The 15,765-nt window shown below is 36.9% G+C and overlaps 1 long non-coding RNA gene across 1 annotated transcript in view; it reads right to left on the bottom strand.

Moving 5' to 3' along the window:
• Positions 1 to 3,655: 3,655 nt before the first annotated feature.
• Positions 3,656 to 15,765, bottom strand: part of LOC118763133 — a 17,826-nt gene continuing 5,716 nt past the window's right edge. The window contains exons 2-3 of the long non-coding RNA XR_004998889.1: positions 10,745 to 10,818; positions 3,656 to 3,924 (exon numbers count right to left, since the gene is read on the bottom strand). This is a non-coding gene — a long non-coding RNA (uncharacterized LOC118763133). The remainder of the gene's footprint in view (positions 3,925 to 10,744; positions 10,819 to 15,765) is intronic.

Raw genomic sequence — 15,765 nt, 5'->3', positions numbered from 1 at the left:
CATCCTACTAGGGTGTTGCAAAACATCATTGTACAGTTCTGTTAGCAGTTCATGGCTCTCTGGGAAGGCATTCAGCCAGAAGTTAGGAATTTTATCCTTTCCTAGAGACTTCCATTTGCTTGACTTCCTGAGAGCAGATCTTATATCTTCTACCTTGACACCCTCCCACTTTTGCTCTTCTAAGGGGTCCAGTTCTGTAGATATTCTGTCAATCCAGGGGGCCTTTTCGTTGTGTGTTTTTTCTTCTGCCCAAATTTTATTCCAAAATCCCTGCACTTCTTCTTTTGATGGTACAGACCTTGCAGTAAACGCTGTTTTTCCTATCTTCCTGTAAAAATTTTTGGGGTTATTTTTGAACATGTTGTTGTCCTTGAAAAATCTAACACGCTTTTCATACCTCGCTATGCGGGCAGCTTTGGCAGATACCTTTTGTTTGATGGTTTCTATGGTGGCATCAATATCAAGTATAGTTTTCATATTGTATTTTTTCAGCAATTTTTGGGTTTTTGTAGGTTTGGTAGTCTTGTGAACCTTAAGGTTTTTCAAATATTCAATGTCAGATCTAAATAGTTTAATTTGTTGTTGCAGACGCTCTTGCCAAGAAGGCTTTTTGTGGGAATGTTGCCGTTTTCTAATCTTTACACCACATAGGATCGTTGAGATTTTCGCGGATGCATAGTATAGGTGGTTGAGATTTGTGATATCAACATCATTAGCTGAAATTATATCCTTAAGTGCAAGCCGGATTTTACCAATTATTTTCATGTTTTGGTTAGAGTTGCGGATTTTAGGGAGTGTATCACGTTCATCCATGCTGGTTTCTTTAATTTTCAGCCATTCAATCATGATTTTATTTTTTAGCTCATGTAGTTCTGTTGGGTCAATATTTGTGTGACTTTCTTTATCTATTTGATGTTCATCTGTCTTAGTGTTTATGATTGGTTCAGGGAGTATTTCACTTTGCCTATCACTTATACTAACTCTTTCAATCCTTACTTCGTTTTTATCAGCCCTGGGCTGGTCTATAATTATTTCTCTGTATTATCTTCTCTAGCTGCAGCTTCGTTCATTTTATCCGATATTGCTTGTCTAACTTGATCAATCTCTACTTCAGTCAGTAATTTTTTTTTATAATGTTTCTTCTGACGTTGGCAAGTTTGTTACTGTCTATGTAGGGTCTTACTTCAGGGTGTTTCTGTCTCCAGTTTAAGTAGGTTTGTACAGTGTTAGATTTATCTGTGGGGAAATATATGGCATGGTAGAAGGCCTCAAGAACTTCTTTATTATCTTCCCTAGACTATTTTTCCTTCTTTTCCTTTTGATTATTTGGTGACGAGCATGGATGGCCATCTGTTGGAATATTCCGGTTGTGGGGTACGTCCAGCTCCTGTGTGTTGGGAAGATTTGATCCAGTAGCTGATTTTTCAATCAGAATTTGGTTCAATTTTCTGGTACGTGGTCTTTTGTAATCCGCGCGACGACCAATGCGGTTTATTGTTTGATTTGTTGACATTGAAGCATGACGAGCTTCCATTCTTATATTAGGAGATGGATCTGTCAGTTTAGGGTTCTCTACACGTAAGCATTGCTCGTAGCGCAGCTTCTTAAGGCTAGCAGATTTGTATTCGTCTGTATTATTTTTGTTGATAGTTTTATCTCCGAACATTTTCCCCCTTCTCTTCCTTTTTTCCTCTCTCTTTCTTTCTATCTCCTTCTTCCCCTTTTTTCTTCCTTCTTTTCCCTTCCTCTTTTAAACTTATAAAAGGCTCACTCTGCCTGTATTAGTTCGAAATAATGAGAATAAAATACGGAGAAAGAAAAGAAAAAAAAAGGGATCTGTCAGTTATTATTGTTATTACTATCACCTTCACCACCATCACCATCATCATCATCATCAACATCACCATCACCATCATCATCATCAATGACATTGTTTTATGTGTAGTCACAGCCACCCTCATCACCACTACTGCCATTGTGTGGGGGAATGGTTGGTTAAAGAGGTCATGTTCTATGGGTCTATAAATAGATTCAGCAGATGGTGGAGACAAAGGACATTAATGGTCAGTAAAAGGTCAAACCTGTTTACATTTATTTATTTTTTTCCCCTTTCTCTTTTCTTCCTTTCCACATACATATGTATATGTATATGTATACTCACACACACATATTATCTGATGTTTACGTCGATGATTTTTTAAAAAATTTCTGAATTCAATGTTATGTATATATTTTTTTAATTTCTGAATTCAGTTGTATGTATATATTAGCAGGTGCTTACTTCCATAATTTTTTATCGTGCATTTAATTGTGTTGTTACAATAAAAGGCAATTTTACACATTCTTATAGTCATGAGAGACGGCTAAATGTTCACACAAAATTGGAGATATTTATGTTTCTAATTTTTCTTGTTAGGTGTACGTTTGTATGAGCTGTAGATATGTAAGTCCCTTAACTTATTTTGAGGGAAATTCAAATTACTCACAGAAAACAGTAGATCTTCCAGTTTTCTACAGTTGTTTTTTTCAGTTGTCCTGCTGGGTTAGCTGTTGCCAGTTCAGAGCATCGGAAAAATACGTCCATCCTCTGTATAATCTGTGCTGTTTGCACCTGTTAGAACAACATGCCATCTGTCTACTTTCTTAATTCCTTTTCCCTCGGCCATTATTATTATTATTATTCCTTTTTTTTTCTTCTTTCAAATTTGCTTCCATTTCTTGCCGAGTGTCTTCCCGACTCCTAGGGCAAAGAAACACATAGTATACATTGGTAGGCCATTAAACCAAACTCAGCAGTTCGTTCATATTTAAAAAAATTTTTTTTTTTTTAAAGTTAAATTAAAATACGTGAGCAGCAACAGTTCTCACATCGACAATGCTCTTCTCAATACGTGTGATGTACCAGTTAAGACAATCTTTTGCACTTCTTGCAGGGATGGTAAGCCAGGGATCATTCTCATATAATTTTTGTTATTATTATTATTATTATTATTATTTATTATTATTATTTTATTATTATTATTATATTATTATTATTATTCCTTTTTTTTTCTTCTTTCAAATTTGCTTCCATTTCTTGCCGAGTGTCTTCCCGACTCCTAGGGCAAAGAAACTCATAGTATACATTGGTAGGCCATTAAACCAAACTCAGTAGTTCGTTCATATTTAAAAAAAATTTTTTTTTTTAAAGTTAAATTAAAATACGTGAGCAGCAACAGTTCTCACATCGACAATGCTCTTCTCAATACGTGTGATGTACCAGTTAAGACAATCTTTTGCACTTCTTGCAGGGATGGTAAGCCAGGGATCATTCTCATATAATTTTTGTTATTATTATTATTATTATTATTATTATTATTATTATTATTGCTTTACTTCTCGAAACGTTCGGTCTTGTTTGCTCTGGTAGATTCTGTGAGAGGAGACAGTAGCCTGCTGCCAGAGTTCTCACAGTGTCTCTTCCCGTACATTATAAGCTTTGTTACGTGGTTGTTTATTATCGTGGGAGATATTCAATATCCAAGTACCCAAAATTTCTTAGCGGCATTTTATCTGTTTTTATGTTCTGAGTTCAAATTTCGCCGAGGTCGACTTTGCCTTATCCATCCCCGAAATTTCTGGCCCTGTGCCAAAAGTTGAAAAGAATCACAAGAAAGAATGTATTTGAAATGCTTTATTTCCGTTAAAATACATCGGATGTATTCACAAATAATGTTTCATTCCTACTTATTTAAGGGGTTTAGACGTGCTCAGGAGTGAAGTTTCTGGTTTCATTTTTCTAGTTGTATTCGAAATGACTTGTATGTAATCACTACACAAATATACGATGTTTGCACGCATCCGAACATAAGTGGAGATTCACCGCCTCAAATTCATGCTTTGCTTGCTTTAGGCACTCAGTGATACATGCCCCATTATATTTGTCTGCAATTAAAAACATTAAAAATATTAGAACTACACTGAAATTCACATCATATATATATATATATATAAATATATATATATATATAATTTTAGCAAAATTTAGATTCAAATGAATATGGTACTTAAGTCAGATGCACCAGAATTTTGTATGGTGTTATCCATATAAATCCATGGTGTGATTATAATCAAAATAAGCAACAAGAATATCTTCGGTAATTTGGTACGATCGTTTCACGCTACATCATTTTATTAAACATTGTAAGTATTACAACAGTTTTAAAATACATGGAAATAAGTATATGTATTGATGGAAAACTTCTATAAATGGCTGATGATTGCTCAACATTTTAAAACTGTTGTAATACTTACAATGTTTAATAGAATGATGTAGCGTGAAACGATCGTACCAAATTACCGAAGATATTCTTGTTGTTTATTTTGATTATATATATATATGTATATATATATATATATATATATTATATATATATATATAGATATATATATATATATATATAATATATATATATATATATATATATAATATATATATATAGTTACTCTAAACATGAACAAAGAGAAAACACAGCAATGCGAGGACGTGGAACAAGTATAGTGTTATTGGACGCTCAGGAAAGGAAAGAAAGAAGGAGGAATTAATGTTTCATAGGAAAAGGAAAGATCCAAGGAAGGGAAGAGGGAGGAAAAAATCGTCACATATATATATATGTTTCGTCAGAAACAAAGAAAAAGGAATGTTACAAGGAAGGGAAGACGGAGAGAGAAAAGCGCCAACGATACACACGCGGTCATATATTGAACTGACGGGAAGGGAATGGGTGAAGAAAAAGTTCTTTCAAAAACAGAAGAGTGCAAGAGAAGGAGGTATGTGTGTGTATGTGTGGGTATGTGCATACGCGCAGGTCTCTGTGTGTGTGTATGTGTGTGGTTGTGGCTGTTTATTTATGTGTGTGCGTGTATGTATATGTAGCGTGTGTATTTTGTTTGCAGTGTGTGTGTGTATGTATGTATGTATGTATGTGTGTGTTCGTGTGTGTATGTGTGTATGCGTAGGGGTTGTGTGTGTGTGGAGTAACTGTACTTTACTTTGTGTTTGTGTGTGCTTGTATGTGTATATGTGTGTGTAGATGTATAATTGTGTGCGTGTATGTATGAGTGTGTGCTGTGTGTGTATGGGAGGTATGTGTGGGTTCATTTGCATATGTGTGTATATGTGTACATATACGTGTGTGCGTGTGAGTGTATGTGCGTGTGTGTGTGTGCGTGTAAATGTGTATGTGCTTGTAGTTGTGTGTGCGTGTATGTGTGCATGTGTATGTGTGTGCGTGTGTGCGTATGTGGGTGCATATACGTGTATGCGTGGAGTTGTGGGTGTTAGGTATGTGTGCTTTCGTGTGCGTATGTACGTGCGTATGTGTGCGCATGTTTGTGTGTGCATGTGTGTGTCTGTGTCTATATGTGTATGCGTATGTGTATGTGTGTGTGCGTGTATGCATATATTGTGTGTGTATGTATATGTATGGGTGTGTATGTAAATTTGTGTATGCGAGTGTGCGCGGGTTGTGTGTGTAGTTTTTTGTTGGGTTTGTGTAGGCGTATATGTGCGTACCTGTGTGTATACGCGTGCGTGTGCTTGTGTGCGCGTGTTTGTGCCCATGTGTGCATAATTGTGTGCGTGTCTGTATGTGTATTGTGTGTTGGAGGTATATGTGCAAACCTGTGCTAGTATGTGTATGTATGTACGTATATATATGTGTGTGTGCGTGTATTATGTGCGTATGTATGTGCATGTGTATATGTGCGTGTGGGTGTATGTGCCTGTGTGAATGTGGAGATGTGTGTCGGGTTATGTGTGCATTTTGTTGCGTGTATGCGCGTGTGTTTGAGTATGTGTGTGTATGTGGTTGTGTGTACGTTTATGTGTGTGTGTATAAAGGTATGTGTGTCTCTGTGTGTGGGGTTGTGTGGGATAGGTGTCTGTGCATTCCTGTGCGTGTGTATGTGTGTGTGTATGTTTGTGCACGTGTGTGTGCGCGCGCGTGGGTGTATGTGGGTGTGTGTGTATGCATGTATGCGTGTGTGTATGTGTGAGTGTATGTGTGTGTATATGTGCATGTATATGTATTGTATGTGTGTGGTGTGTATGGGTGGTATATGTGCCTTCGTGGATATGTACTTATGTGTGCATGTGTGCGTGTATATAGAAATAAAAACAATAATTTATAAAAGCAATTAATTATAAACAATAAAAAAAAATTATAAAAAAAAATAAAATATAAAAATCAGGGTTGAAAAGAGATAAGGAAGTTAATACAATATAAATGGCGCAATTACAAGTAAAAATGAAAAATGAGAAAAGAAATTAAGTTGCTTGTTGCGGGAGGTGTAGAAGCAGTTAATAGGAGGAGGGGATTGTGTTTAGTCTGTGGGGGATAGTTGTCTGTAAATCAAAGTTATAGCGCTGTTCCAGGCGGAGTCGAGAGTGTGTGGATCCGTGGTGTAGAGCGAGGCCAAAAACGGAGATGTTAGGGGGGTGGTGGTTGGCCAAGCGGAAGTGACGGGCGACGGGAGTGTTCGAACGTAACTGAACATCCTTTAGATGTTCGGTGAACCGGTCGGCCAGTCGACGGCCCGTCGGACCTACATATAGTTTCCCACAGAGGTTGCATTATATGAGGCTAGAAGAAGTGCAACTGAAGGAATTTCTAACTATCAGTCTGGTCTCCCGGCTAAAACAGTAATGACAAATTTTAAAGTTCGCTTGATGTTTTATAAGTGTGAAAGGGATTAAAATTTCGATACTCTGTATCAAAGGTTCCAACAAGAAAAGGCGAAAAATCAGAGCTTGAGACAAGAAGGCAGTTTTGACCAATCGGAATTCTGTTTACATAATCAGTTTGACCGGTCACCTTCCTCTGTCGGTTGAGTAAAGTGTCATCCAAGCTGATGTTTATTGGTAATTCAACTTATTTCGCAACACTTGTGCGTATTTATCAGCTTTGTTTTTGTTGATAAGAATTATCAACAACTTTTCCTGTGATCATGATTTGGGGAGACATACAGCAGTATGCTAAAGATCAGACACAATCTCTTGTGGGCAAGAAATGTAAAATAAAGTTTATTATAATCACAAACACTTCGTAATCTAGTAACTTTCAATGTGATACCTGTTAAACAGAAATTATTTTTATTTAATATAGTTATATCGGCAAAAGAGACCGATGGAATAAATACCAGGGTTTTAAAAAATAAGTACTGGGGGTCAATTCATTCGGCTAAAAGTTCAAGGCGGTGCTCCAGCATGACCGCAATCTAATGACTGAAACAAGTAATTGATAAAAGATAAAATATATACTCTTTAGTACCGAATAATCGTACGAAGTAAACCAGAATCAGCAATGAAACGAACATGCAAATTGACTTTAAATCCATTTCTCTTCGAAATCCGTCCGACTATGAGGGAAGCTTTAAGTCCTTTGAATAGGCAAGACTTTGATCTCTACCACACAAGGCAGTAGAAACATCAGCGCTTCAGGTTTCTGCAGACTTAACACAGCTAGAATGCAAGCAATATAATTTCTGCTTTTCTTTGTCTTCCTCTCTTTGACCTCTCACTCTTTTACTTTGACGCTCCCCTCTCGAAGAGAATAATAAAATGCGAAAATACTTAGACCACTGCTTTTTCTTACTACAACTGAAAGGCAAGCAGAAACAATTCTGCTTTTCACTGTTTTTCGCTCTTTGACTTACCACACTTTTATAAAAAAAATTTTAGTTCCCTTCTCAAAAAAAAAAAAACCCCAACAAAAAACAGGAAAGTAATTAATTCACTGCTTTTCCTTCTTTTCTCGCTAAGTACACAGAAGTTTTCCCTACTTACACTTGTTAAATAATATCGATTGTTTACAGTTCTCACTAAGAAAGCAAGGTATGGGAAATAAAAGAAAATATCACAAATATAAGGAGGATCGCGAAAATGATCAATAATTAATTTTATATTACACAAAAATTATTAATTCCAGAAAAAAAAGTACGACACGCAGTGCATGCATTGCATAATTAGACCCTTCGATCCTCATACACACATCATATGCACACGCGCGCACATACATGCATAAAAAAACTATATATCGATGTTCACTTATGCAAATGAGTTCACATGTAACTTGTGTTGAGTGCTATACTGTCCTTGTATAATTTGTGTTTGTGTGTGTGTGTGTAAGTATGTATGTGGCGCAGGAGTGGCTGTGTGGTAAGTAGCTTGCTTACCACACAGCCACTCGGCGAGCTGGCAGAAACGTTAGCACGCCGGGCGAAATGCTTAGCGGTATTTCGTCTGCGTTACGTTGTGAGTTCAAATTCCGCCGAGGTCGACTTTGCCTTTCATCCTTTCGGGGTCGATAAATTAAGTACCAGTTACGCACTGGGTCGATGTAATCAACTTAATACCTATGTCTGTCCTTGTTTGTCCCCTCTATGTTTAGCCCCTTGTGGGTAATAAAGAAATAGGTAAGTAGCTTGCTTACCAACCACATAGTTCCGGGTTCAGTCCCACTGCATGGCACCTTGGGCAAGTGTCTTCTACTATAGCCCCGGGCCGACCAATGCCTTGTGAGTGGATTTGGTAGACGGAAACTGAAAGAAGCCTGTCGTATATATGTATATATATATATGTGTGTGTGTTTGTGTGTCTGTGTTTGTCCCCCTAGCATTGCTTGACAACCAATGCTGGTGTGTTTACGTCCCCGTCACTTAGCGGTTCGGTAAAAGAGACCGATAGAATAAGTAATGGGCTTACAAAGACTAAAGGTGGTGCTCCAGCATGGCCGCAGTCAAATGACTGAAACAAGTAAATGAGTAAATGAGAGAGTATGTGTATTTGTATGTGTGTGTATGCATGTATGTGTATGTGTGCGTATATCTATACACGTAGGTATGTATGTAAGAAAAATGCACACTACTAATTTATTGTTTGAACTCTTGGGTGAGGAAGGAAGTGTTTGTCAGTAACTGCCCGTATGTGTCATGGTCAAAAGCGAAAGCATCAAGTTATTTACATACTCTGGACTTAATAACACAGGATAGTTACCCTCTCTTCCTCCTGAATAAATAGCCTATATGATTAACTCTAACAACATGTATGATCAGATTATCGTCTAAGTCATTCTGTAAAAACCCACCTAATGAAAAACAAAAAAGACGTATTTAAAATACTAACTTCTGAAGTAACGAATATTTTATCTTGTGTCTGAAAGCCTTGATTATTCGAACAAACATACATGGTTGTTCATATATTTCCAGACCAATCTTAGCAAAAACATAACTAACAAAAAATTGAAACAAAATTAAACAAATTATTAAAATCGGAATATATTACTATCCATTTTCATTTATTTACATTTACTATTCACGTTTGATTTTATTCCTTTTTGTAGAAATAATATGGTCGTGCTTTAGAGTATATAATCTCTTTCCTATCTTGACAGAAGGCCAGAAATTTTGAGGGTGGAAGAAATTTATTTATCGATCCCAGTGCTCGACCTGTATTCATTTCATTGACTCCAAAAGGATGAAAGGCAAAGTCAACTTGAGCTTAGAACGTAAAGCGCTGGAAGGCGCAAGACCTGAAATTTTGGGGAAGGTACTTAATCGATAACATCAACCCCAGTGCACGACTGGTACCAATTTCATCGACTCCAAAAAGTATGAAAGGTAAAGTCGATCTCGGTGATATCAACTTAGAACATAAAGAGTCGGAAGCTTAAGAAGCTAGTCTGTTAACTTCTCGTGTCTTATCTTTACATACATCTAACGAGGTGCTTAAAATGGACAGCTCTTGCGTATATGGAACGAAGATCAGACACAACGCATTAATTATGGTAATTAAAAAACCCAACAGTTTGTCTAACGATTTGCAGAAAAAGACGTTAAAAATCTTGGTTTGGCAGGTATAAAAAGTGAAATCAAAATTTCGAATTGAAGATTAAATCCTATATTATGAATCGTAATATCGATATTACGATTCTTGTTTATTCTCGAACGTATTTCTCTTAAAATGTTTTATGTACAAATATGTTCTGTGTATTTATAGAAATTGATATTTCCATGCATAAAAGTGGTCAAGATGCCTGTTCTTTTTTTGTCCTTGAAAAGCAAGAGAAAAAGCTGTTCGAATGGATCCAAATACCAAAAATTCCTTTTGCATAATAGAATTTTGTATCACGGTAAGATTTTCTGCACGCACGCACACACACACACACACACACACACACACACACACACACACACACACACACACACCACACACACACACACATACATACATACACAAGCACACACACAAGTACACACACAAATACATACTTATATGGGTACTGCCGTAATGTTGAGCTTTATCTTAAATCCTAAATTTTAATTTTTATTTCCAGAAATATCGTTCTCGTTGACATTCGAGACTGTTATTCAATCTCGAAAATATTCTTAAAATGGGTATAAAACAATTGTAATTTATGTGTAAGTATAGTATAATCGGCCTTATTAATGAAGTGAAATAAGAGTAAAATAACAGGAAAAAAAATTAAAGCAGCTTTAAAATAACAAATAAAGAGAACATTGGAAACAATTAAATAAGATGAAAAGTGTAGATGTATTGTGGAAAAAGAATGAAATTTATATGGCAGATGTTAACAGAAGACATGATTAAGTAGACTAAAACGTTGTCCACATTCCCAAACTACCAAAATGAATTTCTCATAACATTTTTTCGAGAGACAAATAAATACACTAAATAATTACTTACATTGGGCTTCGCATATTTCGTTTCCAGTCATTATAAAAAGCAGTGCGATTATGACTAGTATTTTCATTTTGCTTCTGTAAAATTACATATTTATACAATTTTACAAGGTGCATTGGAAACATAAATGTAACGAGGGTAACTACTTTACAACCAAATTTCCAAATATACGTTAATTTGCATTATTTAAAATATATCACTTATTGATTTTAACATAAGATACATTAGGTAAAGCTCCTTATTGGAGGGATTCAGTTGTGCTCGTAAACTTTTATATCTTCCTGTGTTCTTGTACTTTCGATCGGTTATATAATTTACGTTTTTTAAAAAACATCATTGGAATAATTGCTTTGGGCTTTGAGAAAGCTTGCAAATGCTTTGCTACGCTCGATTCTGTTACTTCACCAATTCAATAGAAAGGTCTACCATCATTACTATTGCTGTCTGTAATTTTCAGTCGCAGAAACTGGTTGTTTTGTATTACATTAGCTGAGATGAAACATCATATCTGAAGGAGACAGCTTGAAGGGAAGAGACTTTCTATCAGAATCACTCTAGATCACTTAACAGCTTCCAATAATTCATTGTGAAAACCAGAATTGGTTTAGTAAAATTCGAAATCAGTAGCATCATATGGAGCTGATGTTTCAGTGCAGTCGAATAGTTTCTGCATTTCAGAAGCTACTGTCATAGATGGTCAGTTGTCTGCGAGTGAATGCCTTGTATTCATTATACACTTGATATGATCATCCAGTTTAATAACAAAGTTGTTAGCTTGCGTCACTTACTACATGAGGCAATGGAAATTTATATGCATTTTAAACCTCGTTCAATAAAGAACTTTGTTTTGAATTCTGACACGTTTGGAGAACATCACCCTGGAGGTATTCCCTGTGTGTTTAGCAGATGTTCGGTTGCAATAAATTTCAGGTGATGCTGCTTCAGTATTCTTAATACAGAGTCTTCGCCATGCACTTTTCCAAGATACTTTCCTTGTGACAGGATTATCTCCAGATAATTTATTTCATCAGTTGCATCGAGCATTTTTCACTCCCGCTGATAGATATACCGAAAAAATGGATGTCCCGACATCGATGGGTTCTTCACTGCTGATGAACAAGATTAAACTTTTGCATATGGATGTGGAGAATGTGGGTTATGGCATTCGTGAAATGTCTAAAATGCATTTGTGTGTGTGTATGGGGAAGCGAGTAGATAGAGTTAAGGTCCAGTTTATCTGCTGAAATTTTTTTCTCATGTCATTTACTAAATCCCCGCACCCCCCAAAAGAAGAGTTGTTTTAGAAACTTTAGCATTAATGTACTCGAAATATAAATTTGAAGTATTGGCTATGATAAGACCGTTAATTTTTACCTTCAACAGAGTACAGGCAAGTTAATAGTATACGACAAATTTGTACTACTTATTATCGTTAAACATCTAAGTATTCATCTACTTTTATTAGATATTCATGTGGTGTATTTATACTAGATGCCAACGTGATTTTATAACTCGTTGAAATCAAATCTCTCATGAACTGGCGTCAATAAATTGGTATCAATTTATCAATCTATTCTGATAAGATAAATGGCCAACAAATAGCATTATTGGCAAGACATAGCGCAATATTACCACACTTACTTTTCTACTTTTGTTTTTGCAGAACTTAACAATTTTACATTTGCACGCTACTGTAAAATATATAGATTTGTCATTTAGTTTTGCTGCTCAATATATATTATGAACTCTTCATATTTTAGATTGATCAGTGAACATTTAGGAATATTGCATGCATCTTTATGCACTTTCATTTGAACAATTATTGAAATTTCACACTTCGTCGAAACAGAAGACTTACACAAATGCTTAAGGACAGATAACATTCCAATTCATTTAGAAGTAGATGCGGCGACTGAGATTACTGTCTCAATTTGGCAAATGTTGGATCGATTTCCAACCAAGCTAACAAAACATGTCGCACATAATGTTTTGGGTTGAAATTAATATATCACCGAGAATTGTAACTTTCGTCAATATCCAACTACATGGAAGTGTATGTTATTGAAATATCACACTGTCGCCATCTTAACCTTTATTAATATCCAGCCACATAGAAGTCTAAGTAACTGATATGCACAACACTTTCGCTGACTATTCTCTGAGTAATTCAATCCGGTAATTTATTTTCTAAAACAATTTGCCGAACCAATTTTCCCCATGTTATGCAGATAGATTCCAGAACAGTTAATAATACTCGATAAAAAATGAAAGATATATTTAACATTAAACCTCGACGTCAAATCAATCTTCTATCCATTGATATCAGTACCATAAGCTTCACTAAAACCCGAGTAACAAAAACCAAACATTGTGTAGACATATTGTTTACATCCATCGTATTATACAGTGTTGGCTAATAAATCTGTAGATATGTTCGATAGTAACTGGACTATCTATAAATGACCAGTTGTTATTATTATTCTAGGTCGGGGAACTGACAGAATCGTTCGGACATCGGAAAAGTGCATTGAAGTATTTCTTCAGACTGTTTACATTTTGGATTTAAATCTTGGTAAGGCCAACTTCGCCTTTCATTCTTTTCAGATAACATGAAGTACCAGTGAAGTACTGGGATCGATAGTAACGACTGACCCCTTTCCTTAAAAGCTACTGGTCTTGGTCCCTATATTGCTAATAAATATGATAGATCAACGCAAATCTAAGTTTTCAGTAGAATACAACGAGGTACTTAAGTTTTCAGCCAAAGAATTTTGGATGTTTGGTGGTATCGAGTTTTGATTATGTGTAAGTTGTGGGTAGACCTAGATAGATTGTATCACTTAGTAGCTTCGTTGTTTCAGCTGATTCAGGAGTGAACCAGACAACAGTGGTATTTGTAATGAAGGGCAGTCAGTGTAGAATACGTGTTGATCCGACCTTAATGTGACCATTGGAGGTTGATGTTGAAGAGCTACATGTATCTGACTAGTAGGGTGTAGGTGGTGGATTACCTTGCACAGAGTGGGAACAGATAGTCTGATGGGAGAAGTTAAATATGGTTGTTGTTTAGACTCTTGGTAAGCACCCATCAAGCAAATACATGATTGAAAGTGCTTTAGTTGTGATGAACCGCCTCTGCCATTTCAGACATTGTATACTTATTTCTTTATTGCCCACAAGGGGCTAAACATAGAGGAGACAAACAAGGACAGACAAAGGGATTAAGTCGATTAGATCGACCCCAGTGCACGACTGGCACTTAATTTATCGACCCCGGAATTTGAACTCAGAACGTAACGGCAGACGAAATACCGCTATGTATTTCGCCCGGCGCGCTAACGTTTTTGCCAGCTCGACGCCAATGTCTGTATACAGACATTGTATATTAATGACTATTATACAAGTAGTCCTTGTAAATTAATAATGATAGTGTATGCGCTTAAAGCTATATGGCAGCTATTTCTGGCAAGTCAGTCGACCACACAGAGGATCTTTTATTGGCGGTAAAAGAATGCCGATCTTTTTTTATTAACAGTAAAAGAATGCCGATTGCTGCAAATATTTGACATGGAATTTATTTGTAGACAGCTAGGAATGCGAGAGAAAGAACTTTTAATAAAATTGTCTATGCGATATTGTTTTTAAGCAGTGTTTGCAGAAGAGTTTTTCGCTCTTGTTATTGTTAAACCCAAAATTGGCTGATGATAGAAAGCATTCTACCTATGACCATCCTGTTCTTTTAATAACCGCCAGGTGTATATCTAATATTATATCATCTAATGTAGTTTTAAACATCATTTTCAGCGTGGTAGGTTTATTTAAAGGAAATTTGGTTGTTATTTTTAACAGCTAAAAGCATCCCATAGACCTACTTTAACTCGCTTGTAGCGCTTTTACTCAGATTGCTGTTTTAAAGATGGCACATATGGTGCCTTATGCTCTCCCTCCTAAATGAAGGATTTTTATCACTTAAAGTTATACAAGGTATAGGAACATGGCCTAGTGGTTAGAGCAGCGGACTCGCGGTCGAGGGGTCGCGGGTTCGAATCTCAGACCGGACGATGTGTGTGTTTATGAGTGAAACACCTAAGCTTCACGCGGTTCCGGTAGAAGGTAATGGCGAACTTCTGCTGACTCTTTCGCCACAACTTTCTCTCACTCTTTCCTCCTGCATCTCGCAGCTCACCTGCGACGGACCGGCGTCCCGTCCAGGTGGGGAACCTATATGCCAAGGAAACCGGGAAACCGGCCCTTATGAGCCAGGCGTGGCTCGAGAAGGAACAATAATATAATAATAATAAACTTACACTAGGGATATTTCCACGTCAACCTTGGATAGAACGAACGACAGCCCACCCGTGTGACATCGGCAAAGCACAGATTAGTTTCCTTTCTCCTCTCGCGTGCATAATTGTTGTCGTTGCTGTTGTTAATGTTCTTATGGTTGTTATTGTTGTTGTTGAAGTCAAAATGCGTTCTTTATTATTTAGTTGGGTGGAGGCGCAATGGCTCAGTGGTTAGGGCAGCGGACTCGCGGTCGTAGGGTCGTGGTCTCGATTCCCAGATCGGGCATTGTGAGTGTTTATTGAGCGAAAACACCCAAATCTCCACGAGGCTCCGATAGGGGGTGGTGGTGAACCCTGCTGTACTCTTTCACCACAGCTTTCTCTCACTCTTTCTTCCTGTTTCTGTTGTACCTGTATTTCAAAGGGCCAACCTTATCACACTCTGTGTCAGGCTGAATCTCCCCGAGAACTACGTTAAAGGTACACGTGTCTGTGGAGTGCTCAGTCACTTGCACGTTAATAGATGAGCTGCGACGTCACTGGTGCCAAGCTGTATTGGCATTTGCCTTTCCCTTGGATAACATCGGTGGTGTGGAGAGGGGAGGCTGGTATGCGTGGGCGACTGTTGGTCTTCCATAAACAACCTTGCCCAGACTTGTGCCTCGGAAGGTAACTTTCTAGGTGCAATCCCATTGTCATTCATGACCGAAGGGGGTCACAACAATTATTTAGTTGGAG

The sequence above is a fragment of the Octopus sinensis genome, linkage group LG4 (assembly GCF_006345805.1).
Source record: "Octopus sinensis linkage group LG4, ASM634580v1, whole genome shotgun sequence".
In the NCBI taxonomy this organism is placed as follows: domain Eukaryota; kingdom Metazoa; phylum Mollusca; class Cephalopoda; order Octopoda; family Octopodidae; genus Octopus; species Octopus sinensis.
Note: the sequence above shows the minus strand (reverse complement) of the source record. Positions and strands in the feature narration are given on the sequence as shown.